The sequence below is a fragment of the Pleurodeles waltl genome, chromosome 8, assembly GCF_031143425.1.
Source record: "Pleurodeles waltl isolate 20211129_DDA chromosome 8, aPleWal1.hap1.20221129, whole genome shotgun sequence".
Taxonomy (NCBI): Eukaryota; Metazoa; Chordata; class Amphibia; order Caudata; family Salamandridae; genus Pleurodeles; species Pleurodeles waltl.
The window spans coordinates 468,622,269-468,649,239 of NC_090447.1; the positions used below are offsets into that span (position 1 = coordinate 468,622,269).

Below are 26,971 nucleotides of genomic sequence, written 5' to 3' on the forward strand. Positions count from 1 at the left end.
TTTTGTGAAGCAAAAGCAGCTAAATATATCATTCAAGTTGCCAAGCTCATAGCGCGCACTGGCAGACCATTCGTAAAGGGAGAATTTGTTAAATAATGCCTTCTTTCTGTTGCCAAAGAGATGTGTCCAGAGAAGGCTGATTTATTTAGTACAGTGAGTCTTTCAGGACCTACAATTACATGAAGGATTGAAAAAATGAGGGAAAATGTGCATCTGTATTTGCAAAACTCCTCAAAAAAACTTTGCTATTTTTAATTGGCACTCGGCAAAAGCAATGATGTTAGTGATTCTGCACAACTTCTAATTTCAATTTGTGGGACAAATGATTATTTCAAAGTCACAGAGGAACTTGTTGACTGAAAAGCATCAAAGGAACAACAGGAGAGATCAATGAAAATGTTTCCCAAACTGTGAATGATTTGGAGCTGGACTGGGCTAAACTAGCCATTATGACAACCTCTGGTGCTACTAGCATGGTGGGGTCTACAAAAGGAGTGGTTGCACGCATTAAGAAAGAGATGGACAAACACAACCATTCACATCCAATAGCAATACACTGCCTCATCCACCAACAAGCACAGTATGTAAATCACTGAAGTTGGACGCTGTCATGAAAATTGTGGTATCTTGTGTTAACTTCATTAGAGCTCATGCACTAAACCACAGGCAATTTCAGGCATTTCTGTCTGAGCTAAATGTTGGTTATGAAAATATTCTGTACCACACAGAAGTCCGTTGGCTGGGTCGAGGGAGAGTTTAGAAATGTTTTTATGACTTACTGCCACAAGTTTCTGATTGTAAGCTTTCAAAAAACAAAAAAGTATCAGTGCTCAAAGATGCAGAATGGAAGTTGCACCTTGCCTTTCTGATAGATATAACAAAGTTACTCAGTTTCAATATTCAACTTCAAGGAAAGGGGAAGCACGTTCATATGTGAAAGCATTTCAAGTAAAATTAGACCTCCTCATTAAACAAGTGAAGGAGGAAAACTTCTGCCATATCCCCACCACTCAAAACCTGTTGGTGGAAAAACCAGCAGTTGCATTCCCAAACAAAACGTGTGGATTTACTAGAAATGTTGCAAAATGCATTTCAAATTAGATTTAAAGAGCTTTCTCTCCATGAACAGGACATACAGCTTTTCCGGAACCCATTTTCAGTTGACATTGAAGTTGTTGATCCGATTTACCAAATGGAATTGGCCGAACTACAGAATTTTGACTCTCTGAAAGAAGCATTCAAATCCAGCAGCCTTACTAATTTCTATGCATCTCTCCCCTGTGAGAAATATCTAAATCTCATGAACCATGCACTCAAAATTGCAACTCTCTTTGGCAGCACCTATATCTGTGAACAGACTTTTTCCCAAAATCTCCAACCAGATCCAGACTAACTGATGAATACTTGCATCACTTGCTACTACTAGCAGTAGCAAATATAGAACCGGATATTGACCATCTCATTAGCCAAAAGCAGGCCCATACTTCCCATTGAAATAAGTTTATGTTGATAAAAATTGTTCTTCATTTTAAATATTGCATTGTTTCTCCTGCTTTTTGTGCACTACAAATAAAATATGTGCAGTGTGCATAGGAATGTGTTCATAATTTTTCAAACTATAGTCCGGCCACCAACAGTGTCTCAGGGACAGTGAACTGGCCCCCTGTTTAAAATGTTTGAGGACCCTGTGTTAGAACTTTACACAGAAAGCATGGTTTTCTTGATTTGGTGTAAAACTGTACTGCTGCTTTGGAAAATTTGCACTTAATGAGGAGTTCGAAAGGGTTTAAAATAATAAGTATACCTGGGGTTTTGTCCCTCTGGAGTCCCCTGGAGTCCAGTGATACTATACATGTAAACAATAGTGTGATCTTATTGGCCAAGGGAGCTTTTTCCCTATTGGTCATCTTAGTCCCACAGAACTTGTACCTGTTGTTAGACCTGACAGCCTTAGGGTTGTCATCCCCCAACCTTTTGCCTGCCTCCCTCTGTTTTTCTGACCTAGGTTTTGCTAGTTTTAAGACTGCGCACTCTGCCAATGCTGACCAGTGGTAAATTGCATGTGCTTTATCCCCTAAACATGGTAGCATTGGTTCCTACCCATTTGGCATATTTAATTTACTAGTAAGTCTCAGGTAAAGTGCACTAGAGGTGCCCAGGGCCTGTAAATTAAATTCTACTAGTGGGCCTGCAGCATTGGTTATGCCACCCACATAAGTAGCCCCATAACCATGTCTCAGGCCTGCCATTGCAAGGCCTGTGTGTGCAGGTTCACTGCCACTTTGACTTGGCTTATAAAAATACTTGACAAGCCTTAAACTCTCCTTTTTCCTCATACAAGTCACCTCTAAGGTAGGCCCTAAGTAACGCATATGGCACGGTGCTATGTAAGTAAAAGGCAGAACATGTATTTATGTGTTTTACATGTCTTGGTAGGGGAAAACTCACAAATTAGTTTTCCACTACTGTGAGGCCTGCTCCTCTCATAGGTCTGCATTAGAACGACCCTTATTCATTTTTAAGGGGTAGATTCTGATCTGAAAGGAGTGGCACTGTCATGTTTAGTATGGCCAGAATGATAATAGAAAATCCGGCTTACTGGTGAAGTTGGATTTCATATAACTATTTGAAAAATGTCACATTTAGAAAGTAGGCATTTCACTGCACTTACTGCCATCTGTGCCTTACAGCCTGTCTCCAATCCACGTCTGGTTTGTGTTGGTTGACAGCTCCCCTTGTGCATTCCACCCATCCAGCCATAAACACAGGACACTAAGGCCCTTATTATGACATTGGTGGTAAATCTCGCTTACCGCTGCAGTGACGGCCACCAACATACCGCTGCAGTGGCGAATATCCATTCACAATATTATGAAACACACACACACCATTCCGACAGAATAGTGCCACATACACAAATCCACCAGCCCAAAGGTCAGTGATAAAGTGGAGGTACAAACACCCATACCGTTATAGCAACAAAACAACGCCCATCACATTATGACTCACAAATCACCACGGCGGACATTCAACGGTGGTAAACCATTGGTGGTACATACCGCTGTGCTCAGAATGGACACCCACATACAAAACAACACTACATTGGCCAATACTAAAAACACACACCTGACACTCATACAAACACCACACACACCCACCCACAGTACTATAAAACACACACCCACATTACCCATAACCCTTTACAAACAACAATTACTGCCAGGAGATTGACATGAACAGCACAGAGACAACTAGACACACACCACTTACACCCATACATCCCTCATGCACCCAACACACACCCCACCACTTCACTCAACACACTCTCACCAACACACAGCACACAACACCCATGTCCCCACAAAGGCACCCCCATTTCACAGATGAGGAGTTAAGGATCATGGAGGAGGAAATTGTCAGGGTAGAGCCACAACTGTTTGGAGCACAGGTACAGCAGATATCCATTGCAAGAAAGATGGAGTTATGGCGGAGAATCGTGGACAGGGTGAACGCCATGGAACAGCACCGAAGAACAAGGGACGACATCAGGAAGTGGTGGAATGACCTACGGGGAAAGGTACTTTCCATTGCAGGAAGGCACCAGCTCGCCATACAGAGGACTGGCAGTGGACCCCTACCTCCTCCCCATAGCTCACAGCATGAGAGGATCAAGTCTTGGCAATACTACATCCTGGGGGTCTCGCTGGAGTGGCCGGAGGACTGGACACTGGTAAGTCAGTATTTACTACTTATCACCCCCCATACCTGCATTCCATCACACCCCCTCACCCTCACTCCCATCACTCCACTACATTCCACACACTGCACCTACACATATGACTAACCACAATGCCAAGCCCTGCAGGCTATACCAATGCCTTTCCAGCCCTGAATGGATACCCATCACTAAAGCATGCACAGCATAGGTAAACTAACAATCACGCAATACATCACCATACACAAGCAAAAGGTGGCAGGGCAACACCAACGATAGAGGGGAAGCCAGGGATATACAAAATGTCACAGACATGAAGCATAATACATCACTTACATCCCCACAGGTGCCCCAACCAATGTCAGCAGAGAGGAGGTGCTACGACAAACCAGTCCCCCAACAGAAGATGAGCCCAGTGACGACAGTAACTCTGGACTTCAGGATCTGGACCAACAACCTGGCCCATTAGGGACCACTGGACAGCTGGTCACTTAAGCCCACTCACAGTCCACCACAGAGTTTCCCCCATCAGTATCCAATCTACAGCACCCACCAATCGTACCCACACCTCTGACCCCAGGTCATGTCAATCAGCAATGTGCCCATCTGTACAGGAACCCCAGGCCACACCTCATACCCAAGACAATCAGGGACCTGGCATCAGTGGCAGTGGGCACACCGTTCAGGGGACAGAGGCACAGGACAACAGGGACACTGGGAGGAATGCTGGGCGCCAGGGGGAGGACAGGACCATGGAACCTACTCTCCAGGAGGCACTCTCCAAGATCCTGGGAGCCTACCAACATTCCCAGGACATGATGGGCCTGATCCTTGACAACATGCAGGAGAACAGGCGGCTGCAGGAGGGACAGTATCAGGAGATCAGGGAGGACTCGCAGGCCATTAACACTACCCTGATCTCCATAGCACGGGTGCTGGCAGACATGGCCAGCATCATGAGGGAGGCAGCATCACACCAGCAGGCCCCTACCACTAGCCAGTGCATTGACCAGCCCTCCATTTCCGCTGCAGCTACTGTAGTGGGCAGGAGACCCCGCCACAGGACCCACAGGCCATCAGCACCCCTCCCCCTGCAGAAGGTGAACCACCCCGCAAACATTCCCTGCAAACCAGACAGAAGCCAGAGACACTTGCCAAGACCACAGCCAGGAAATGAGACTCTCCTGATTGTCCCCCTTGTGTCCCACCCTGTCACCTTGTCCACTGTGTACTGCCTTTGCACCCCTTCCTATGGCCCTTTGGACACTGTACCTGTGCTACAAACAGACTGGAACAATACCCTGGACCTTCCTTCATCATCACCCCATTCCATTGCACTTTTCCCTCAATTCATAGCACTACAATAAACACCCTTGAACAGACCTTGACTACTAGTATTTTATGTTTTGAAAATGTGCATAAAAGGAAACAGTCACATCTAGTGCAAAGGATCTGAACACTATGAGAGCATAGAAATGAGGACCTGTAGCTGTCTGTAGTCCGCCCATCAGTACACATTAGTGATAAAACAAACATCTGTAAAATGACAAGCAATAGGTGACACTAAGTTGAGATGCAAAGGAAGTTAATGCCATCATGCTACATCCACACAGAATACACCAATAGTCATAGGAATGGTCAGTTGCACTGTCTCACCTGTGTGTCATTGGAAGTAATGACAGATAACTAATGTTCTGTTGTCCTCATCCTCTTCCTCAGCCTGTTCATCCTCACTGTCCTCAGGGTCTACTGCTGCCACAGGGGCATCTCCAGTCTCCTCCTCCTGCAGAAAGGGTACATGCTGTCTGAAGGCCAGGTTGTGCAACATGCAGCATGCCACTACTATCTGGAAGACCTTCTTGGGTGAGTAGCACAGGGATCTACCTGTCAGATGGAGCCACCTGAACCTGGCCTTCAGGAGCCCGAAGGTCCTCTCGATGATCCATGTGGTTCGCTCATGTGCTTCATTATAACGTTCCTCTGCCCCTGTCCTGGCATTCCTCATATGGTCAGCAGCCACGATAGGTGTGGGTAGCCAGAGTCACCTGTAAGTATTGAGGGATCACATTTAGCCCCACACAAAGATTTGGGGATGACACCTAAAGGCATACACTAACATACAGTAGGCCAAATCTTTCATGTGGGGGAAAACAATGTAGCTGCACATGTGTTTCACCAGGGCAGACAGAACCCTTGACAGCACGATTGAGAACATTGGTTGTGACATTCCTGCTGCCAAGCCCACTGTCACTTGGAAAGACCCAGTTGCCTGGAAATGGAGCACTGATAGCACTTGCACCAGAGGGGGAATCCCAGTGAAATGATGGATGGCTGCTATCAGATCTGGTTCCAGTTGGGCACACAGCTCCGTGATTGTGGCCCTGTCTAGTCTATATCAAATCAAATCAAATCATTGACATTTATAAAGCGCGCTACTCACCTGTGCGGGTCTCAAGGCGATAGGGGAAAAAAGGGGGGGTTACTGCTGATCGAATAGCCAGGTCTTCAGTAGTCTCTGGAAAGTGGAGTGGTCCTGGGTGGTCCTGAGGCTGGTGGGGAGGGAGTTCCAGGTTTTGGCCGCCAGGAAGGAAAAAGATCTCCCACCCGCCGTGGAGTGGCGGATGCGAGGGACGGCAGCGAGTGCGAGACCAGAGGAATGGAGGAGGTGGGTGGGGACGTAGAAGCTGAGGCGTCGGTTGAGGTATTCCGGTCCCTTGTTGTGGTGAGTAGGTGAGTATAATGTGCCTGTCCTCCAGCGTAGTAAAGTCCACAAGGGGTCTGTACATGGGGGTATGTATCCACCTCCTATTCATCTGCAGCCGTAGGTATCTAAGGGACACAAGAGTGAGTAGGCTGTTACAATTTGAACAATGGAACCACAACTTCAGTGTACATTGTGCATTTATGTTATGGAACAGTGGGATGATGAGGTATGTGCTAATCTAGTCTGTGATGTAGTTAATGTCGATATGACCATTGCCCCCTCTGAAATGGCAACCACCTGTCCTGTATGTAGGGACAGGTGTAAGTGAGGTCATTCCGCCGACATTGGGCGTCATGGCGGAAGGTGGTCATGCACCGCGGTGCAATTCCTCATTGGATAATATGGAACTCTATGGAGTACTGTGGCCAATGGGGATCAGGGCCGGCGGTGACGGTGTTCAGCGCCGCGGACGTAACCGCCATTTTCTATCTGATTCCTCATTTGTTTCCTGACCTTCAACAGGAGAAGACCTACACTGCGTGTGCTGCTGTTACCTGTGTCTGGAACCTACCATGGCCCATGTGACCGGGGAAAGGGCCCCTGCCTTCACTTCAGAGGAGTTGGAGTGACTGGTGGATGGGGCCGTACCCCAGTACGGACTGCTGTATGGGCCTCCAGACCAACAGGTGAGTACACATTGTTCACGATACATGTGGGAAGGATGCATGGAGATGTGTATGCAAGCATCATTTCATCGGGGGCAGGGGGAATGTCTTGTGGTGGTGTACATAGTATGCGCCGGGCGATGTGTGTGCCAATGGTGATGGAAACAGGATTGATGGGCCATATGCGTGATAGGTTGGACTATTTTTTTAATGGTGTTCTTCTGCCTGTATTGCCTCTGCAGGGCAGTGCCCATCAAAAGAAGATATTATGGCGTGCCATCGCCAAGGACGAGCGGACCCTGGGGGTCTATGGCAGGCAGAACACCCACTGTCGGAAACGGTGGGAGGACCTGAGATGCTGGACACAGAAGACCGCAGAGGCCCAGCTGGGTGTGGCCTCCCAACGAGGAAGGGGTGCCCGTCGGAACCTGACCCCCTTGAAGGCCTGCATACTTCCCAGAGCTGGATGGGCGCTTGAGGTACAGTGGGTGTTATTCTAAAATATGGCAAGTGGGATCCGGCTGGTGGATGTGAGTTAGTGGGTGCCCCTAAGCCAGGCCATACATTGCAGCATTGGTCAACTCTAGGGTAATGGGTATTTGGCAAATGCAGGTAACCTAGCTTGTTAGTATTCCATTTCAGTCAGGACTTTGTGGGTACCAGGAGGGATGAAGTTGGCAGTGTGTGGCCCTCATCTTGCCGTAGCATCTATCTAAATCACTGGCAGTGCAATGCATATTGCTCAAGCCAGATCCCTGTAAGTGACTGTGCTGTGTATGTCAACTGTGGTGATGGTGCAGTAACTGACCCTGTGTTTCCTTTTTCTCTCCCCTCCTTTTTATGGTCGAGCCTGTGTTGCATGCGCTCGCGCATGCGTATCGCAGCGAGACGCTTTAGTGTTTAGAAAAGGGCTCGGAGCCCTGTCGACGTCATGTCAGTGATTTTCATTGGTTCGTGGGCTTGCCTAATAAAATCTGCTTGCTTTCATTAGTTGAAGGCATGCATACGTCATGCCTTTTCCGGTGGCTAGCCCTCCTCGAGCGCATCGACCAAGTACAGAAAACATGCGAGGCTCGCTGTTTTCTGTCCGGCTCGTGGACTACTTTTTCTCTAATTCACTAGCGCGATTTCGCTTGGCAGAAGTCGAGCGCTTTACATAGTTAATTGCACTTTTTCAGATTACGTACATAAATGCACTTTTGCCGATAGGTGAAAAGTCGGGTTAGGAGTTTACAACGCTATCAGCTCTAACATGAGCAAACACGAGACCCATTGCATTGTAAATGCTTGTTTCTTTTGTCATCCTGTCCATGTGTGCATTAGCATCATCTGGCGGAGGAGCAGGGGCACCAGCAAAAGAGAGAGCTGCATCCCACAGGACCCTGAAGGCAGAGTCCAACGACGCCGATGGAACCAGTGGGATAGAGGGCGAGAGGAGCACCGCAGCGGAGACAGGAGGTAAAAACACTGACTCAGACACCTCCTCCGAAGGAAGCTCCCTGGTGGTGGCGGACACCTCTGTGACCACCCATCTGCAGATACAGCCGCATCCCCCCATACCAGCACTGCCCTCCTAGTAGCCCCTTAGCGAGTTGCTGGTGCCCGCTCACCCAGGAGGGTGGGCATCTCCTTTGCCCTAGGCACCTCAGGCCCTGCCCCAGTGAGCCCTGCTGCCCTGAGGGAGGAGGCTATTGACCTCCTAAGATCCATCTCTGTATGGCAGTCAACCATTGTGAATGCCATCAAGGGGCTGGCATCCCAGATGCAGCAATGCAATGCATTCCTGGAGGGCATCAACGGTGGATTGGCAGCCCAACAGAGATCGATTCAGGCTCTGGCCTCCTCTCTGATGGCAGCCATTGTCCCTGTCCCTAACGTCCTCCCTCCAACTACCACTTCCCAGTCCCAGTGTCCTCAACACCAACCCATCCCATGCACACATACTGAAGAGCATGCATACAAGACAACACACAAGAGTGGCACAGTCAAACACAGGTACCACACTTCATCCCACAAGCACTCACGCAAACACCAGACAGTTTCAAACACAACCACATCCACTGCCTCCACTGTCTCCCCTTCCTCATCCTCTACCTCCCTACCAGTCACATCCACACTCACACCTGCATACACTGCACCAAAATCCACCACCAGCATCACCACACCAAGCAGCACACACACCTCACTTGCATACACCTCTACAACATCCATGCGCGCTTCCCCTGTGTCCTCTCCCACGCTGTCTGTCCCCACTCCTAAAGGACACAAACGCAAGCATTCACTCACACAACAACCATCCACCTCACATCAGCATACTGCCCATGCACCTGCACCCAAATCCAGCAGACATATACTTCCTACAACCACTCCCCCAACCTCCAATCCACCCTTCCTCCCGCCCCACTGTCCCTAAGAAGCTTTTCCTTGTCCAACTTGACCTCTTTTCTCTCTCTCCCCCCATCCTGCGTGTAAGAGAAGGGTCCCAACGACCCAGCCCATCACCTCAGCCAAACAGTCCATGCGGACAGTGGTGGCACCACTTAGTCGTGGTGGCAAGCCAGTGAAGGATCTCGCTCCACCAGCCAAGAAGGGGAAGGATCCCACACCTCCTGCCATGAAGGGGAAGGAGCCTGCACCTCCTGATTTGAAGGGGAAGAAGCCCTCAACTCCTGCCGGGAAGGCTAAGGAACACAAAAAACCTGCCATTAAGGGGAAGAAGCCCTCATCCCCTGCCAGGAAGGGTAGGCATTCAACGCCCCATGTCATGAAGGGGAAGAAGCCCTCTACTCCAGCAGAGGCTGTCAGGGTGACACCTCCACCACCAGTGTTCACGGGGCCCCCACCGCCAGCTGAGGAAGTGCATCCCTCACCACCAGCAAAGGCTGCCCAGGAGGCACCTCCATCAGCCACAAACGTGCAGCCAGCACCACCAGCAGAGGCAGCCCAGGAGGCACCTCCATCAGCCACCAACGTGCAGCCATCACCACCAGCAGAGGCTGTCCAGAAGGCACCTCCCTCTGCCACCAATGTGCAGCCATCACCACCAGCGGAAGCCATGTAGGCCACCCTCCAGGGGCTGCTGTAGGAGGGCCCCCCTCCAGAACCAGTGGGAAAGTCACCCACTCCAGAGACTGTGGCCTTGCACTTCCCAGCAGAGAGAAATGGGCATGGAGCCCCCTCCAGAATCAGTGGGCTTGTTCACGACTTCGGCTGAGGTTCCCCCACCCCCCATCCCCCTGAGGTACCTGCCCACTTGCAAACTGATGCCCCTGCAGAGTTCTATCCGGATAAAGTCAGAATTCGAGTTGGGCCTTGCACTGTGCCCTGTGGCCATGTGGGCCCTTTGAACATTGGACTGGGCAGTGTCCCTTTGTGTACATTTGTATTTCTCTGTTTCACATACAATTCGATTATTTATTAGCTGTTGATATCAATACATTCACCTTGGTGCATTCTTGTTGTCCTTGAATTATTCTGCTGTGTATCGGGTGCAAATTGTTTTTCGTGTGCAGCTGGTTGTGTGTATGGTGTGTGTTTGTCAGGTGTGTGCCGTGCGTGTGTGTGTGTCGCTCTTTTTTCCTCCCTCCCTCCCTTGTGTGCTAGGCAGCTGTACTCACCGTCGTCATCTTCATCGGCATTGGTGTTCCAGGTGGAGCATAAGGTAGAAGAGCATTGGAAAGACTTACAGTTCGGGTTCCATGGCGGTGTTGTTCTTACCTGTGTCTCTGATGGTGAGTCTTTTCTCTTTTGTGATACTTTTCTGCCAGGCTTTTAATACTGTTGGTACTGCCCTGGAAAACATGGTGGATTGATGTGTCTCAATATGGTGGGCGGTACTTTGTCTTCCACCTGGCTGTTGACGGCTACCGCCGTGGTGAGTGTTGTTTCCGTCCTGGTGGTTAGTGTGCTACATTGGCTGTCGATGGGAGTTAGCACTGCCATGGTCAAACTTTGGAGGTAGTTACCACCAGCCTGTTGGTGGTAACCGCCACTTTATCACTCACTGCCAGGGTCATAATGAGGGCGTCAGTCACATTTGCATTCATCTGCGTACTGAATGGGTCTCCATGGGCAGGAAGGGTGGAGCGGTTCTCTCTTACACTTCAAAGGTCAGTGGCCTGCTCTCACACAAAGGACTGATAACCTCCCACTGGGATCCTGACAGACAGGACTGGACTGAAAGGGGAACGTGTGCACTTCAAAACCACTCTTTGAAATTCCCCCCACTTCAAAGGCACTTTTGGGTATATATGCTGGGTCTCTGACCCCACCAATCAGACAACTCTGATCTACACCTAATCTCTGTCAGAAGGACTGCCTGGCTGCTCACAGGACTCATATGGCCTGCTTTTCTGAGAAGAATTGCTGCCCTGCTGCTTGCTGACATCTGACTCTGCTGCAAGACTCTGCCTCCCCACAAGTGCTCTCCAAGAGTTTGGATTGAGCTTGCCTCCTGCTCTGAAGTCTCAGGGCCAACAAAGATTTTGTCTACTAAATTCTAGCTAGCTCACCAACTTCAGAGACTCCAGCACCGACTGTCAAGCACTAACATGTTTGTCCCATGGAGACACAATGTTGACCAAGCGGCTTGTTCCCAATTCCACCTAAACATTGCGTGCCTCCACTTAAATATACATGATCGGCACCGCAATATCCAGGGGGAAAGGGAATTGATAAGAGAAGGAGAGAGACACTGGAATCAAAGGGCTTGATCCAGACGCCTAGTGATGGATCTTGAAGAGCCAGTCTTTCATATGATAAATTACACATTAGTCAAATACCTAATATCTCATAACCCTTGTATACACCACTGTTAAAACATGATGTGAAAGCCAGATGTACCTGTTGGGGTCCCCTTTTTGCAAATGATGTGGATTACCTGTAATTAGATTCTCAAGATATTCATGGGTTAACCATTTTACTGTTCTAGTATTGCGAGGAACGTAATTCAGTGTTTAAATCATACTGAAAACACATTGTTTATATCAAGGATTACGGTTCACGTTGTATTGCTATGAAAACATAGGGTTAATCAATAACATTCAACTTAATGAACAACTTGTTTATCACTGTTACATCACAGCGTCATTCTGAGTGTGGCAAAAACAAGCTTCAACACTGTTTAAACGCCAAACACAGAATGTTCTGCATCACCAGCAACAATTTTAAATATTGCAATGGCACTTTGACTCAGCGATAACACAGTACATCGTATCATTACCAAAAAATATTAATGCTACATTAAATTCAGTGACAATAAACATATTCACAGTATATCATTTTCACAATAATTGTTAAATAGAAACTCCTTTCTGTGGTATAATTGAAGCAACTAAAATAAGCCTTATAGCATGACAAGCAGCAAACATCCCAATGATCTTAAAACCCAAAGATGGAGCCTTTTAGGTGCATCGCATCCTGGAACATTCGCTTATCAAGTTTCAAGTCAGCAAGTATCACGTTTTAGCAATAAATGTTCTTGAATAGAGCACAGTGAGTTACCCCCTTTTTAAGAGTTAATTCCCTCAGTCTCTTCTTCCAGAAGAGGCTTCCAAGATGCTGGACACAACAGAATGTGAAGATCAAAAGTGGAGGAGCAGAGATTCCTTCGCTGCAGCCGGTGACTTTACAGCAAGGAATTCACTCAGACCGGTGTGGTTTATTTAACTGCCGCATCCAGCCACACCCAGTCTCAGTCATAGGGAGCCACACCCAGTCTGAGTTAAATGGATGCTGGAGGCTTGTGCAACACGTATTCCCAAACAAGCATTGGTCTCTAACAAGCATTAGTTCCAACAAGCATCAGTCTCTGCAAACAAGCATTTGTCTCTGTAAACAAGCATTGGTCCCTGCAAAGGCAAACAGCCAGCTCAGAAGTTTTCTACTGGGGCAGATCCGGGTTTGCAGCCCCGACAGTGCACCCCTCCCAACACCCTCCCAATTGGTTAAGGTTTGGCAGGGTATCGACTGTGGAATTGACGAACCAATCGGGGTGCATGCACATGTCCTGCCGGTTCCCATGAACAATCTTCCAGTCCATAACCTTTCTGGTCCAATAAATGATAAAGTTTGTTACATATTCATTTAGAGTCTAGTAAGGCCCTGACCTCATACTGCAATTGATTTTCCATTAGGATTGGAAGAGGTCTTTTTGGGCAATGTATAGAGTTTGCTACCGGTTTTAATAGGGAGATGTGGACCACTAGATGCATTGGTAGAGAAGAGGGAAGTTTTAGTTTTACTGCCACCTCACTAATCCTATTGATGATGGTAAAAGGACCCACAAACCTTCCATGAAACTTTTGTGCACCTTTCAAATTTAAGTGTTTATTTGACAACCAAACCTTTTGTCCTTCTTCATACTTTGATCCCTGACATCTGTTTTTGTCCGCATATATTTTGTCTGTTTGTTTTGCTAATTTTAGATTGTCTTACGCTTTTCTTAAAATATCGCTCAATTGTTGTAAAAATGCTTGTAGCACAGGAATAGTTAACTGACGTAGTGCACTCAATTCAAACTTTCGAGGGTGATATCCATAAGTGTAGTAAAAAGGTGAATATTCAGTGAATACATGGATTACATTGTTATACACAAATTCGGCTGCTCACAAGCACTCAGCCCAATCCACTTCTGAGCTTAGGAGATAACAACGTAAATGTTCCATACACTATTTAACTCTTTTGGTTTGTGCATCTGATAGTGGATGATGACTTGATGAAAGGTGGACATCCATATCCAATTCCTGACAAAGACATTTCCAAAATTTGGACAGAAATTGTGTTTCTCGGTCAGACATGGCTACCGAAGGAAGACCATGTAAAGGGACTATTGATTGTAGGAATACATGGGCTAATTGTTTAGCCAAAGGCTTTTAGAGAAATAAAGTGTGCCATCTTGGTCAAATGATCTACCACAACTAGAATGGTGGTGAACTCAGCTTGAGTTTTTGTTAATTCTAATACAAAGTCTAAAAATACCATGTGCTATGGTGCAGGTGGTGGAGGTAAAGGTTGCAAAAGACCAGTGGGGCTTGATGAGAACTCTTTCCTTGGGCACAGGTCACACAGTTTGCTACAAAAGTCTTTGCATCTTTGGATATGGATGGCCACCAAAAGTGTCATTGAAGGATTTCTAGAGTCTTTTTCTCCCCTGGGTGACCAGAAGGTTTACTAACATGACACCACTCACAAGCTTTGTCTTGTAGTGTTTTTGTGGGTAGGTATAACGTTTGTGTAACGTACTTCAATCCACCACAGCTAGTAATTCTCGGTCTGCTACTGAGTAGTTTAGTTCAGCTGGGCTCAATTTGTGGGAGAAGGAAGCCACATTGAGACAAGACCCCACCCACTGCTACTGGAGAAGCATATGCTTCTACCACAAATGGTTGCATAGGATACGGGTGTCATAAAATCGGGGCAGTACTAAACTTGTCTTTCAATTGGAGAAAAGCATAATCTGTCTCTTCTCCCCACTGAAACTTTATTCCTTTACGAAGTAACTTTGTGATGGGAGCTACAATGGTGGAAAAGTGATCAATAAAATGTCTACAGAAGTTGGCAAACCCTAGGAAGCTTTGCACAACTTTGACACTTTGTGGGGCCTTCCACTGAGCCATGGCTTCAATCTTCCTAGGGTCTATTTGTACCCCATTTGGAGTTAAGATATACCCGAGGAATTCTACTTCTTGAACATGGAAACCACATGTTTCTAGTTTTGCGAAGAGATGATTTTGTCGCAAGGCTTGTAAAATAACCTTGACATGAGTCACATGCTCTTCATGGGAGTTGGAGAGGATCAAAATGTTGTCAATATAGACAACAGCACACTGATCAATAAAATCCCACAGTGCCTTGTTGATGAAATATTGGAAGGCAGCAGGAGCATTGCAGAGTCTGAAAGCCATTACGATGTACTCATATAAACCAAATTTGGTAGAGAAAGCTGTTTTCCACTCATCACCCTCCCAGACTCTCACAAGATGGTATGCCCCTGGCAAATGCAATTTCGTGTATGCGTCTGCATTTCTGACCTGATCTACAAGGGTTGAAATCAAAGGTAATGGATATCTGTTTTCAATCGTAATCTTGTTTAGGGCTCAATAATCATCAATACAAGGCCTAAGTTCCCCTCCCTTCCAAAAAATGGGAGTCTTCTGGCCTTTTCACACCTGAACAACTAGTCTCCACAGCAGCCCACTAGTTTCTCTCAAACATTTCGCTTTCGTCCCCTACAGACTGTTTCTTAGGCTTAACAGTACAATCCTTCAAACAGAGACCCTTTTTTCCGCAATACAGACAACCTTTGGTTGCGTCTTTGCTGTTGTTCTTCTTTAGTAAGTGGGTCCCTAACGGTACCACTTTGCATCACTTCACCTTCATTAGTGCTCTTGTTGGTGTCTTTTTTCTTATCTCCAATCACCAACAACCTGTGGTCGGTGCGACCCTTGTGATTCTATCTCTCTGACAACCGATGATCCAATTTGACCACTAAGGGGGTCATTCCAGTACCGCGGTCAAAAGACCGCGGCGGTCATTCTGGGTTTCCCACTGGGCTGGCGGGCGACCGCCAAAAGGCCGCCCGCCAGCCCAGTGGGAAACACCCTTCCACGATAAAGCCGGTTCCGAATGGAGCCGGCGGAGTGGAAGGGGTGCGACGGGTGCAGTAGCACCCGTCGCGAATTTCAGTGTCTGCTAAGCAGACACTGAAATTCAAAGTGGGGCCCTCTTACGGGGGCCCCTGCAGTGCCCATGCCATTGGCATGGGCACTGCAGGGGCACCCAGGGGCCCCACGACACCCCATACCGCCATCCTGTTTCTGGAGGCCGAAACCGCCAGGAACAAGATGGCGGTATGGGGGTCGGAATCCCCGGCGGTACACCGCCGACTTTCCGTTTCTGGCCGCGGCTTTACCGCCGCGGTCAGAATGCCAAAAGGAGCACCGCCAGCCTGTTGGCGGTGCTCCCGCGGACCCCGACCCTGGCGGTTTTTACCGCCAGGGTCGGAATGACCCCCTAAATCCATTAGCTCTTCGTAAGAGTAGGGTGGATTAACTACTTGAGTTAAAAGATCCTTAAGTTCATCTTTTAACCCTCAATAAAACAAGACCCCCTCTTCTCTGTCGGCCAATCAGCCTCAGCCAGCAGTCTATTAAACGCAGTTGTGTATGTCAGCGAATACCTATCACCATGCTTTAGATTGAGCAGTTCCGAGTCTATTGCTTGAATAAAGCATGCTTATTGAAAAATGTTTTAATTTCTGTTTTAAAGGCCTGATAGTGATATAATAATGGATCATCTCATTCCACTAATGGAATAGACCATGAGGCAGTAGGTCTGGCCAAATATGAGAGAACAAATGCCACCTTACGTTAGTCTGCTCATCAGGAAAAAGGTTGGTCAACATAAAAAATTAAGGTGACATTGATTTATAAATATAGCAAACTTAGTAGGAACCCCTGTAAAGTGCTCTGGGGGGGGGGGCTAATGGCATCAGAAATGGTGTAGTGACCTCAGTTCCCAAGACATTATTCAGTGATTGTTCTTGAGCAACCGTCACTTGAAAAAGTTGAGGGATTGCTCTAAAGAAGGCTGGTTTACTTAAAAGAGGCAGTTCGGCTACAAGTGCGGGCTGAAGAGCATCTAACCTCTGTGACAATACCTGTGTTTCGCATTGCTAACTCCATAGTATGTGTGCCATATCAGCAGGGAAACCTCTTGAGCCTCCATTGTGTCTGGGTGGGAATTTAAACGTGGGCTTGCTGCACTGTTACGCACTAACCTGTTCGTCCCAGGGAGACACAATGTTGACCAAGCTGCTTGTTACCAATTCCACCTAAACATTGACCACTTAAATATACATGATCGGCAACCCAATGTCTCAGAGGAAAGGGGATGGATGAGAGAAGGAGAGAGAAACTGGAGTCAAAGTCCTGGATCCGGACGCCTAGTGATGGTTCTTAAAGAGCCAGTCTTTCCTATGATAAATTATACATCAGACAAATAACTAATATCTCATAATCCATGTATACTCCGCTATTAAACTATTATGTGCAAGCTAGATGTACCTGTTGGGGTCCCCTTTCCTACTTTTGATGGCTCTCCCTCTCTGTAGGAATTTTTGGAAACAATGTGGATTGTAAGTAATCAAATAAGAGCCTTGAACCTCCTATAGTGTCTATAACTACTCCCACTGTGATCCTAGATTAATCCCTTGTCACCTCACTTAAGCATGCCTAGATAATCCTTGACGTTCAGTGGATATCTTGCGTGTTTCACTTGAGGAGATTTCCCAAGATACTGACTCACTCGACTCAGACATTTACAAAGGCAACAATGATAGGAACAAACTCTCAGGGAATTAGATTCTCCAGATATTCATGGGTTAACCATTGTACTGTTCTAGTATTGCAAGAAAACAATTCACTGTTTAAATCACACAGAAAACATAGGGTTAATATCAAGGATCGCGGTTCACATTTGTTAGAAACAGGGTCTTTGGTTGGTAGTCAGGTTACCCCCTGTCCAAGCAAGGACCCTCACTCTAGTCAGGGTAAATCACACACAATCCAAATTATCCTGTGCCCACCCTCTGGTAGCTTGGCACTGAGCAGTCAGGCTTAACTTAGAAGGCAATGTGCAAAGTATTTGTGCAATAAATCATGCAATAACACCATATAGCACCACAAAAATACACCACACAGTGTTTAGGAAAGTATATAATAATTATCTGATAAGATGCAGGTCAAAACGATAAAAATGCAATAAGTATATGTTGAGCTATCACTGAAAAGTGATATAAAGGCCCTCATTATGACATTGGCAGTAAGTACCGCTTACCGCCATGCTGCCTGCACCAACATACCGCCGCCGCTGCGGATTACCGCTACCCATATTATGACACACATAGAAATCCGTCACTATACAGCCACACACACAAGTCCGCCAGCCCAAAGGTCAGTGATAAACTGGCGGTATCAAAACCCACACCGTTACTCCAACAGAACTACGCCCACAGGATTATGACCCACGAATCACCGCAGCAGACATTCGAATGCGCTAAACAGTTGGCGGTACATAACGCCATGCTCAAAATACACACACACAGACAAAACAACACCACATTGGATGATTTGAATAACACACACCTGAAACCCATACACACTCCACACCCACACACCCACACCACTATAAAACACCCCCCCACATTTCCCACAACCCTTTACCAATACAAACAAGAGCCACCAGAGAGATAGCAAGACCACAGACAAGACCGCAGACACACACCACCATCACCTATACTCCATCCACCTACCTTACATCACACACCCCAACACATCACCCCACACACCCTCACCCACACCACTCACACTACACCCATGGCACCACAACAACACCCCAGGTTCTCTGAGGAGGAGCTAAGGGTCATGGTGGAGGAAATCATCCGGGTAGAGCCACAGTCATAAGGATCATAGGTACAGCATACATCCATTGCTAGGAAGATGGAGCTATGGCAGAGGATCGTGGACAGGGTCAACGCTGTGAAACAGCACTCAAGAACAAGGGACAACATCAGAAAGAGGAGGAACGACCTACAGAGGAAAGTGCGTTCCACAGCAGCAAGACACAAAATAGCTGTGCAGAGGACTGGGCAGTGTCCCAACATTTGTAAATACGTATATACGTCATTGCAACCCTGGAGGTCGGTGATAAAGCAGTGGTAATTCCGCCAACAGGCCAGCAGTAGCAAAAATGGAATTATGACAACGGCGGAAACCGCTTGGACAGACAGCAACTTTAACACACCGACCTCCAGGCCGGAATCAACAAGCACCTCAGCGGTAACTGCTAACAACCAGGCGGAAGACAAAGTTCCACCCACTGTATTATGACCTGCCTATCCGTCACCTTTTCCAGGGCTGTACCAACAACATCAAAAGCCTGGCGGAAACACTGCTCAGAAGTAAAAGGACTCACCTGTGGAGACTCAGGGAACAACCACGACGCCATGGAGCCCGACCTGCGAGTGTTCCCCATGTTTGTCGATCTTCTCTTCTGCTGCATTATGCACAGTATCTCTAGTGGATGGTTTGCCCACTGCTTGGTCCTGGGGAGTGCAAGGCCACAGTCTCTCTAGTGGATGGTTTGCCCAGTGCTTGGTCCTGGGGAGTGCAAGGCCACAATCTCTCTAGTGGATGGCTTCTTCCACTGGTTTTGAGGGGGCATTGTGCCCAGTGTGCTTAATCCTGGGAAGGATGGGGTGAGTGGATGGCGTCTCCACTGGATCTAGAGGGGGCATTGTGCCCAGTGTGCTTCATCCTGGGAAGAATGGGGTGAGTGGATGGCTTCTTCCACTGGTTCTGGCGGGGGCAGTGTGCCCAGTGTGCTTCTTCCTGGGAAGGATGGCGTGAATGGATGGCTTCTCCACTGGTTCTGGAGGGGGCATCGCGCCCTGTGATGCAGATCTTGAGGAGTGCAAGGTCACAGTTTCTCTCCTGGGTGTCAGACCCACAGGAGTTGCAGGGGCCAGGCTGCACAACAGCCTATGGATGCAGGACTACACACTGCCCGCCGGTGGGGACGGCTGCTCAGTGGTGGCAATGGCAGGTCTGGTGGCGGTGCTAGCAGTGGTGGGGGGAAGCTCAAGCCCATCCCTTGCAGCCTCCGACGGATGCCCACTGGGGCTGATGCTGCTGGCAGTGGTGCTGGTGGCAGTGCTGGTGGTAGTGCTGGCAATGGTGGGGGAAGCTCCAGCCCATCCCTTGCAGCCTGGGACGTCTGAACCCCCATGGTTAGTGATGGGGGCTCTGAATGAGTCCCAGCACGAGGCCTCCTGTCCTTTCTGCCTGCTGGTGCAGGCCTCTTGCCCTTCCTGGCAGTTGCTGGGAATAGCTCCTTGTCCTTCGGTGTAGCAGCCGGGCATTGCTCCTTGCCCTTCCCTGTAGCAGCTGGTGGTGCCTCCTTGCCCTTCCTTGACACAGCTGGTGGTGCCTCCTTGCAGCAGCTGGTGGTGCCTCCTTGCCCTTCCTTGACACAGCTGGTGGTTCCTCCTTGCCCTTCCTTGACACAGCTGGTGGTGCCTCCTTGGCCTTCCTTGCAGCACCTGGTGCAGGCACCCTTTCAGTGTGGCTGGCTGGTGCCTGGGATCTTCTCCCACCTGGAGTAGCTGACGACACTACTGTGGCCGTGGACTGGGTGCCTGATCACCCTGGTCCGACGTGAAGGACGGGGGTAGTGGTAGGGAAGAGGTCAATGGTGGAGAGGAAAAGCTTCTTAGGGACATTGGGGCGAGAAGAGGGAGAAGGTTTGGGAGTGGAGGAAGAGGAAGTGGTTGTAGGAGGTGTCTGTCTGCTGTGTTTGGGAGCAGGTACATGGGCTGGATAATGTTGTGAGGTGGATGGCTGTTGGGTGTCTGAGTGCGTGCATTTGTGTACTTTGGGAGGAGGGGGTACAGACACAGTGGGAGAGGACACAATGGATGTTTGCATGGAAGTGGGGGTGGTGACTGCCAGTGATAGGGGTGTAGTGATAGGTGTGATGGTGATGGTGGTAGTGGATGAGGATGTAGTGCATGCAGGTGTGGGTGTAGACACAACTGGGAGGGAGGTGGACGATGAGGAGGAGGGGTACACAGTGGAGGCAATGGATGTTGGTATGTCTGCATCTGGATGGTGTTTTTGTGAGTGCCTGTGGGATGATGTGTGGTGCTTGTGTTTGCCTGAACTACTCATGTGTGTTGTCTTGTGTGCATGCTGATCTGCCTGTGTGCTTGGAATAGGTTGGAGTTGAGGGGAATGGGATTGGGTAGAGGAAGTTGGAGGGGGGAGGCTTGAAACAGGGACAATGGTTGCCATCAGAGAGGAGGCCAGAGCCTGGATTGATCTATGTTGGGCCGCCATGCCAGTGTGAATGCCCTCCAGGAATGCATTTGTTTATTGCATTTGGGCTGCCAGCCCCTGGATGACATTCACAATGGTTGACTGCCCAATAGAGATTGATTGCAGGAGGTCAATAGCCTCTTCACTCAGGGCAGCAGGGCTCACTGGGGCAGGGCCTGAGGTGCCTGGGAGCGAAGGAGATGCCCACCATCCTGGGTGAGCAGGTACGGGAAACACTCTGAGGGGCTTCTGGGAGGCCAGTGCTGGTACGGGGGTGGCGGATGTACCTGTAGTTGGGATGGGCACAGAGGTGTCCACCACCACCAGGGAGCTTTCATCGGAGGGGGTATCACCGTCAGAACTGTCCCCTCTAGTCTCTGCCGTGGTGCTCCCCTCGCCCTCCGTCCCACTGGTGCCCTCACTGCCGGTGGATTTGGCATCCTGGGTCCTGTGGGATGCAGCTCCCTCTGTTGCCGGTGCCTCTGCTCCTCCACCAAATGATGCTAATGCACATAAGGACACGGTCACAAAACAAAAAGAGGCAGGAAGAGACAAAGGATACACTGGGTCAATGGCTGCGCCAACACCACCGTTGGCGTACATGACACACACACACACACACACAGGGTACAGCCCTACGCACTAGGCAATGTACTACCATTTACAATGCTAGTCACCAAACCCATGGACAGGGACACCTAATGCAAATTGCAGCATACCTGAGACCCACAGACCCGTGCCCAGTAGTGGATGTCTACTAGCTTGTTTGGAGGAAGTTCACATCAGACCCTGCCCAACATGGGATCTACCCTGTAATGTCTAGCCTGGCCTCTGGGCACCCACAGGCCCACATCCCCCACCCAGATAACATCCCACCAAGTGCAAGTAGGATATTGGGGCACTGTAATCACCCCCTTGTGGCTGCTGTGATACCCCCAAGCACCCACCCAGCTCCAGATAGGCCACCGCCAGTATGCGGGCCATCAGGGGGGTCAGGGTTCGACGGGCAGCCCTTCCTCGTTGGGAGGCTAGCCCCAACTGGGCCTCCGCCATCTTCCGTGCCCAGAGTCTCAGATCCTCCCACTGTTTCCAACAGTGGGTGCTCCGCCTGCCGTAGACCCTCAGGGTCCGCACATCCTTTGCGATGGCACGCCATATATCCTTTTCTGATGGGCGCTGACCTGCAGAGAAATACACATAGGAAAAGGTATAAGTCAGACCATCCTGCCTGTTGGACTCATGGCCCACCATAGCTCTTCACATCCCCCTACACACAGACATGGCCCACCATACATGCAACACGCTGCACAGGGCCCTTCCACCAACCCCCCCACATGAAGCCTCACACACTCCACACCATGCATTCAAGCCCCATACATCGTGCCCACAATGTACTCACCTGTTGGTCTGGAGGTCCACACAGCGTTCGGTACTGGGATAGGACCCCATCCACCACTGTCTCCAACTCCGCCGCTGTGAAGGCAGGGGCTCTTTCCCCAGTGACATGAGCCATGGTCGGTTCCAGACACAGGTCACAGCAGCACATGCAGTGTAGGTCCTTTCCTGTTGAAGGTCAGGTAGCAAGTGCGTAAACAGATAGACAATAGCGGTCACATCTGCAGCGGTGCATACCGTCACCGCCGGTGTACATCACCATTGGCCACTGTAACCCATAGGGCCCAATGAAGACCAATGAGGAATTGCACAGTGGTTCTCGACCGCCTCCCACAACGGCGCACAACGTCAGCGGAATTACCTCATTTCCACATGTCCCTCCTAACAGGACAGGCGGACGCCATTTCAGGGGAGGGGTCAGGCCATGGCACCTAACTGCATCACAGTACACATAAGCACCATTTGGACCTATCCAACAATATACTGTTACAATCACAACATGCAATGAAGTGGAGTGTTTTGAAATATGAGATACTGAACAGCTGCTCACCGTTTTGCCCCTTTGATTGCAACCGCTGCGGATGAATAGGAGATGGAGACATCCCCCGTGTACAGGCCCCTGGTGGACTTGGCAACAATGGAGGAGAGGCACATCATCCTCACCTATAGACTGGAAAGGGCTGCTGTCACAGAGCTGTGTGCCCAATTGGAGCCTGACCTGATATCTACTATCAGTCAGCCCACCAGGATCCCCCCTCTTGTGCAAGTCCTATCTGTGCTCCATTTCTTGGCAACTGTCTCCTTCCAAGTGACAGTGGGCTTGGCAGCTGGAATGTCACAGCCAATGTTCTCAATAGTGCTGACCAGAGTGTTGTCTGCCCTGATTAAACACATGTGCAGCTACATCGTTTTCCCCCAGGTTGAGGATTTGGCCAGAGTGAAAGCTGATTTCTATGCAATGGGACATATCTCCAACATTATTGGGGCAATTGATGGTACACATATTGCATTTGCCCCCCCCCCAAGAAATGAACAGGTATTCAGAAATCAAAAGAGCTTTCACTCAATGAACGTGCAGATAGTGTGCCTGGCTGACCAGTACATCTCCCATGTCAACGCAAAGTATCCTGGGTCTGTGCATTATGCCTTTATCCTGAGGAATAGCGGCATCCCATCTGTGATGGCTCAACTCGAGAGACACAGGGTGTGGCTAATTGGTGAGCCCTGGTTCCCACCCAGTGGATGTTGGCGTATGGGTTGGTGTGGGCCCTAAGGGTTAGTGTGTGTCTAACAGTTGTCCCTCGATATTTACAGGTGACTCTGGTTACCCCAACCTCTCATGGCTACTAACCTCTGTGAGGAATGCCAGGACAAGGACAGAGGAACGTTACAATGAGGCACATGGGCGAACAAAAAGAATCATAGGGAGGACAATCGGCCTCCTGAAGTCTAGGTTTCGTTGCCTCCATCTAACAGGTGGATCCCTGTGCTACTCACCCAAGAAGGTCTGCCAGATCATCGTGGCATGCTGTATTTTGCACAACTTTGCCTTACGTCACCAGTTGCCTTTTCAGCAGGAGGAGGAGGCTGGAGATGGGTGTGTGGTAGCAGTGGACCCTGTGGACAGTGAAGATGAGGAGGCAGAGGATGAGGATGATGACAACAGAAGTGCAATAATTTGTCAATACTTCCAATGAGACACAGGTAAGGCAGTGAAACTTCACTTTTAATTGACATTTTTGTGTTTGACATTGTCACTGTCAGGCTGATTTTCCCACTTCTATGGCCTCTCACTGTACCCTTTGGCATCTTTATTTGCAGATATTTGTGCCCCACTATTGCTCCTGGCGTGTTGACTGCAGCCAGCTACAGGTTATTCCTATGTATACATTACTGTACAGTTGTATTGCAGGTTTTAAAGCTTGTTAAACAAATACATAGTTTAATCATTTGACATAGTCCATACTTGTATTTTTTTAAATGGTGTTTATTTATGTGGTAATAAGTAGAGGGGGATGTGCAATGGGCTGGGGTCATGGTAGAGGAAAGTACAGGATAGAGTCCAGTCTATGTGGATCACAGGTGCATTGTCCAAGGGGGCATAGGAAGGGGATCAATGGCAGTTCAAGGTGGACAGGGTGGGACACAAGGGTGACATTCTGGAGAGTCTTATTTCCAGGTGGGGGTCTTGATAATAGTCGCTGGCTTCTGCCTGGATCTCTGGGAATGTTTACGGGGTGGTTCACCTTCTGCAGGGCGAGGGGTGCTGGTGCCTGTTGGCTCTGTGGCGGGGTGTCCTGTCCACTAGCGGCAGTGGAGGTGGAGGGCTGTTCATCGGCTTGGCTAGTGGTAGGGGCCCAATGGTGTGCCACTGCCTCCCTCATAGGGTTGGCCATATTTGCCAGCACCCCTTCAATGGTGACCAGGGTGGTGTTGATGACCTTCAAGTCCTCCCTGATCCCCAAGTACTGTCCCTCCTGCAGCCGCTGGTTCTCCTGCATCTTGTCCAGTATATGGCCCATTGTCTCCTGGGAATGGTGGTATGCTCCCAGGATCACGGTGAGTGTCTCCTGGAGAGTCGGTTCCCTGGGCCTGTCCTCCCCTTGTCGCACAGCAGTCCTCATAGCTTCCCTGTTGTCCTGTGCCTCTGTCCCCTGTGGGATTCTCTGTGGTAGTATGGGACTGTGCCTGGGTAACCGACTGTCCAGAGATCCCTGATGGGCCAGGTTGGTTATCCAGATCCCGCGACCAGAGCTGCTATCATCACTGTGGGCCTCTTCTGGGGGGAGACTGGATGTTGCTGGCCCCTCCTCTCCGTTGACGTTGGCTTGGGGACCTGTGGGATGTAAATGCAGGGCTATTGTTTCTGCATGTGGCATCCTGTGCATGGGTTTGTTGCCCTCTATGGTTGTTTTTGCCCTGGCAGCTTTGCCTTGTGTGAGTTGCTATTTGGTGGGCTAGCTGTTTCCCTCTGGTGTGCATGCTTTAGTGATAGGTGTCCATGCAGGTCTGTGATGGTTGTCCATGCATTGGTGTTTCATGCAGGGCTTGCTATTAGGAGGGGTGGGTTGTGATGGTGGGGTGTGTGGGAGGTGGTGGAGTGATGGGAGTGAGGGTAAGGGTGGGGGTATTTGATGGCATGCAGGTAGGGGGGTTGAAAGTAGTATAGCGTTGACTTACCAGAGTCCAGTCCACCTCCTACTCCTGCCAGGCCCTCAGGATGCATGATTGCCAAGACTTGCTCCTCCCATGTTGTTAGTTGTGGGGGGGAGGTAGCGGTCCACCGCCAGTCCTCTGTACATCTATTTGGTGTGTTGCTGCTGTGGAACGCACTTTCCCCAGTAGGTCATTCCACCTCTTCCTGATGTCATCCCTTATTCTTGGGTGCTGTCCCACGGCATTGACCCTGTGCACGATTATGCGCCATAGCTCCCTCTTCCTAGCTATGGATGTCTGCTGCACCTGTTATCCGAATAGCTGTGGCTCTACCTGGATGATTTCCTACATCATGACCCTTAGCTCCTCCTCTGAGAACCTGGGGTGTTGTTGTGGTGCCATGGGTGTAGTGTGAGTGGTGTGGGTGAGGGTATGTAGAGTGATGTGTTGGGATGTGTGATGTGAGATGCGTGGATGGTGTATGGGTGATGGTGGTGTGTGGCTGTTGCCTTGTCTGTGGTCTTGCTATCTCTCTTGTGGCACTTTGTAGTAGTAAAGGGTTGTGGGTAGTGTGGGAGTGTGTTTTATAGTGGTGTGGGTGTGTGGGTGTGTGGGTGTGGTGTGTGTATGTGTGTCAGGAGTGTGTAGTTTAAATTGTCCAATGTGGTGTTGTTTTGTATGTGTGTGTGTATTTTGAACGAGGCTGTATGTACCGCCAATGGTTTACCACCATTGGATGTCCGCTGCGGTGATTCGTGGGTAATAATGCTGTGGGCATAGTTCTGTTGGCATAACGTTGTGGGTTTTTCTAACGCTAGTTTATCACCGGCCTTTGGGCTGGCAGACTTGTGTGTGTGGCTGTATAGTGACGGATTGCTATGTGTGTGTCATAATATGGGTTACGGATCTCCACCGCAACGGCGGTATGTTGGTGGCAGTCATTATGGCAGTAAGCGGTACTTACCGCCAATGTCATAATGAGGGCCAAAGTCTCTTTCAAGCACAAAGTACCTGGTTTGCGTGAAAAATCTCTGCAAAGAACTACAGAGGAGGAGATGCATGGAAACAAAGGGGTGTGTGTCGATTTCTCAGGCCACACACGGCGATGCGTCATTTAGTTTTCATGCAGGGACGGCTGTGCATCGATTTCCGGTGCTCGGTCGTGGATCCTCTTCGGGTTGTGGGGTTTTCAGATGCCCCGGGGACGATTCATGGATTTCCAACGGCAGGTGCTGCATCAATTCCTCTCTGGAAGTCGGGCCGCGTCATTCCGGCTCGGCTGTGCATCGATCCGGTAGGGCCGCACATCAAATTTCCAGTCACTACGCTGGCACTGTGTCGATCTTCTCCTTGTGAAGTCGGGTTGCATCGTTCCGGTTCGGCGTGCAGTGAAATGTTCACCCCAGTGCAGGCTGTGCGTCGTTTTTGGCAGGCTGTGCATTGAATTTCGCAGTACAAGGAG

The 26,971-nt window shown here is 49.2% G+C and overlaps 1 protein-coding gene across 1 annotated transcript in view; it reads right to left on the reverse strand.

The window, feature by feature from the left end:
* The window catches only part of LOC138249532 (interleukin-18 receptor 1-like), a 267,639-nt gene that overhangs the window by 173,515 nt on the left and 67,153 nt on the right, over positions 1-26,971 (reverse strand). The window lies entirely within an intron of this gene.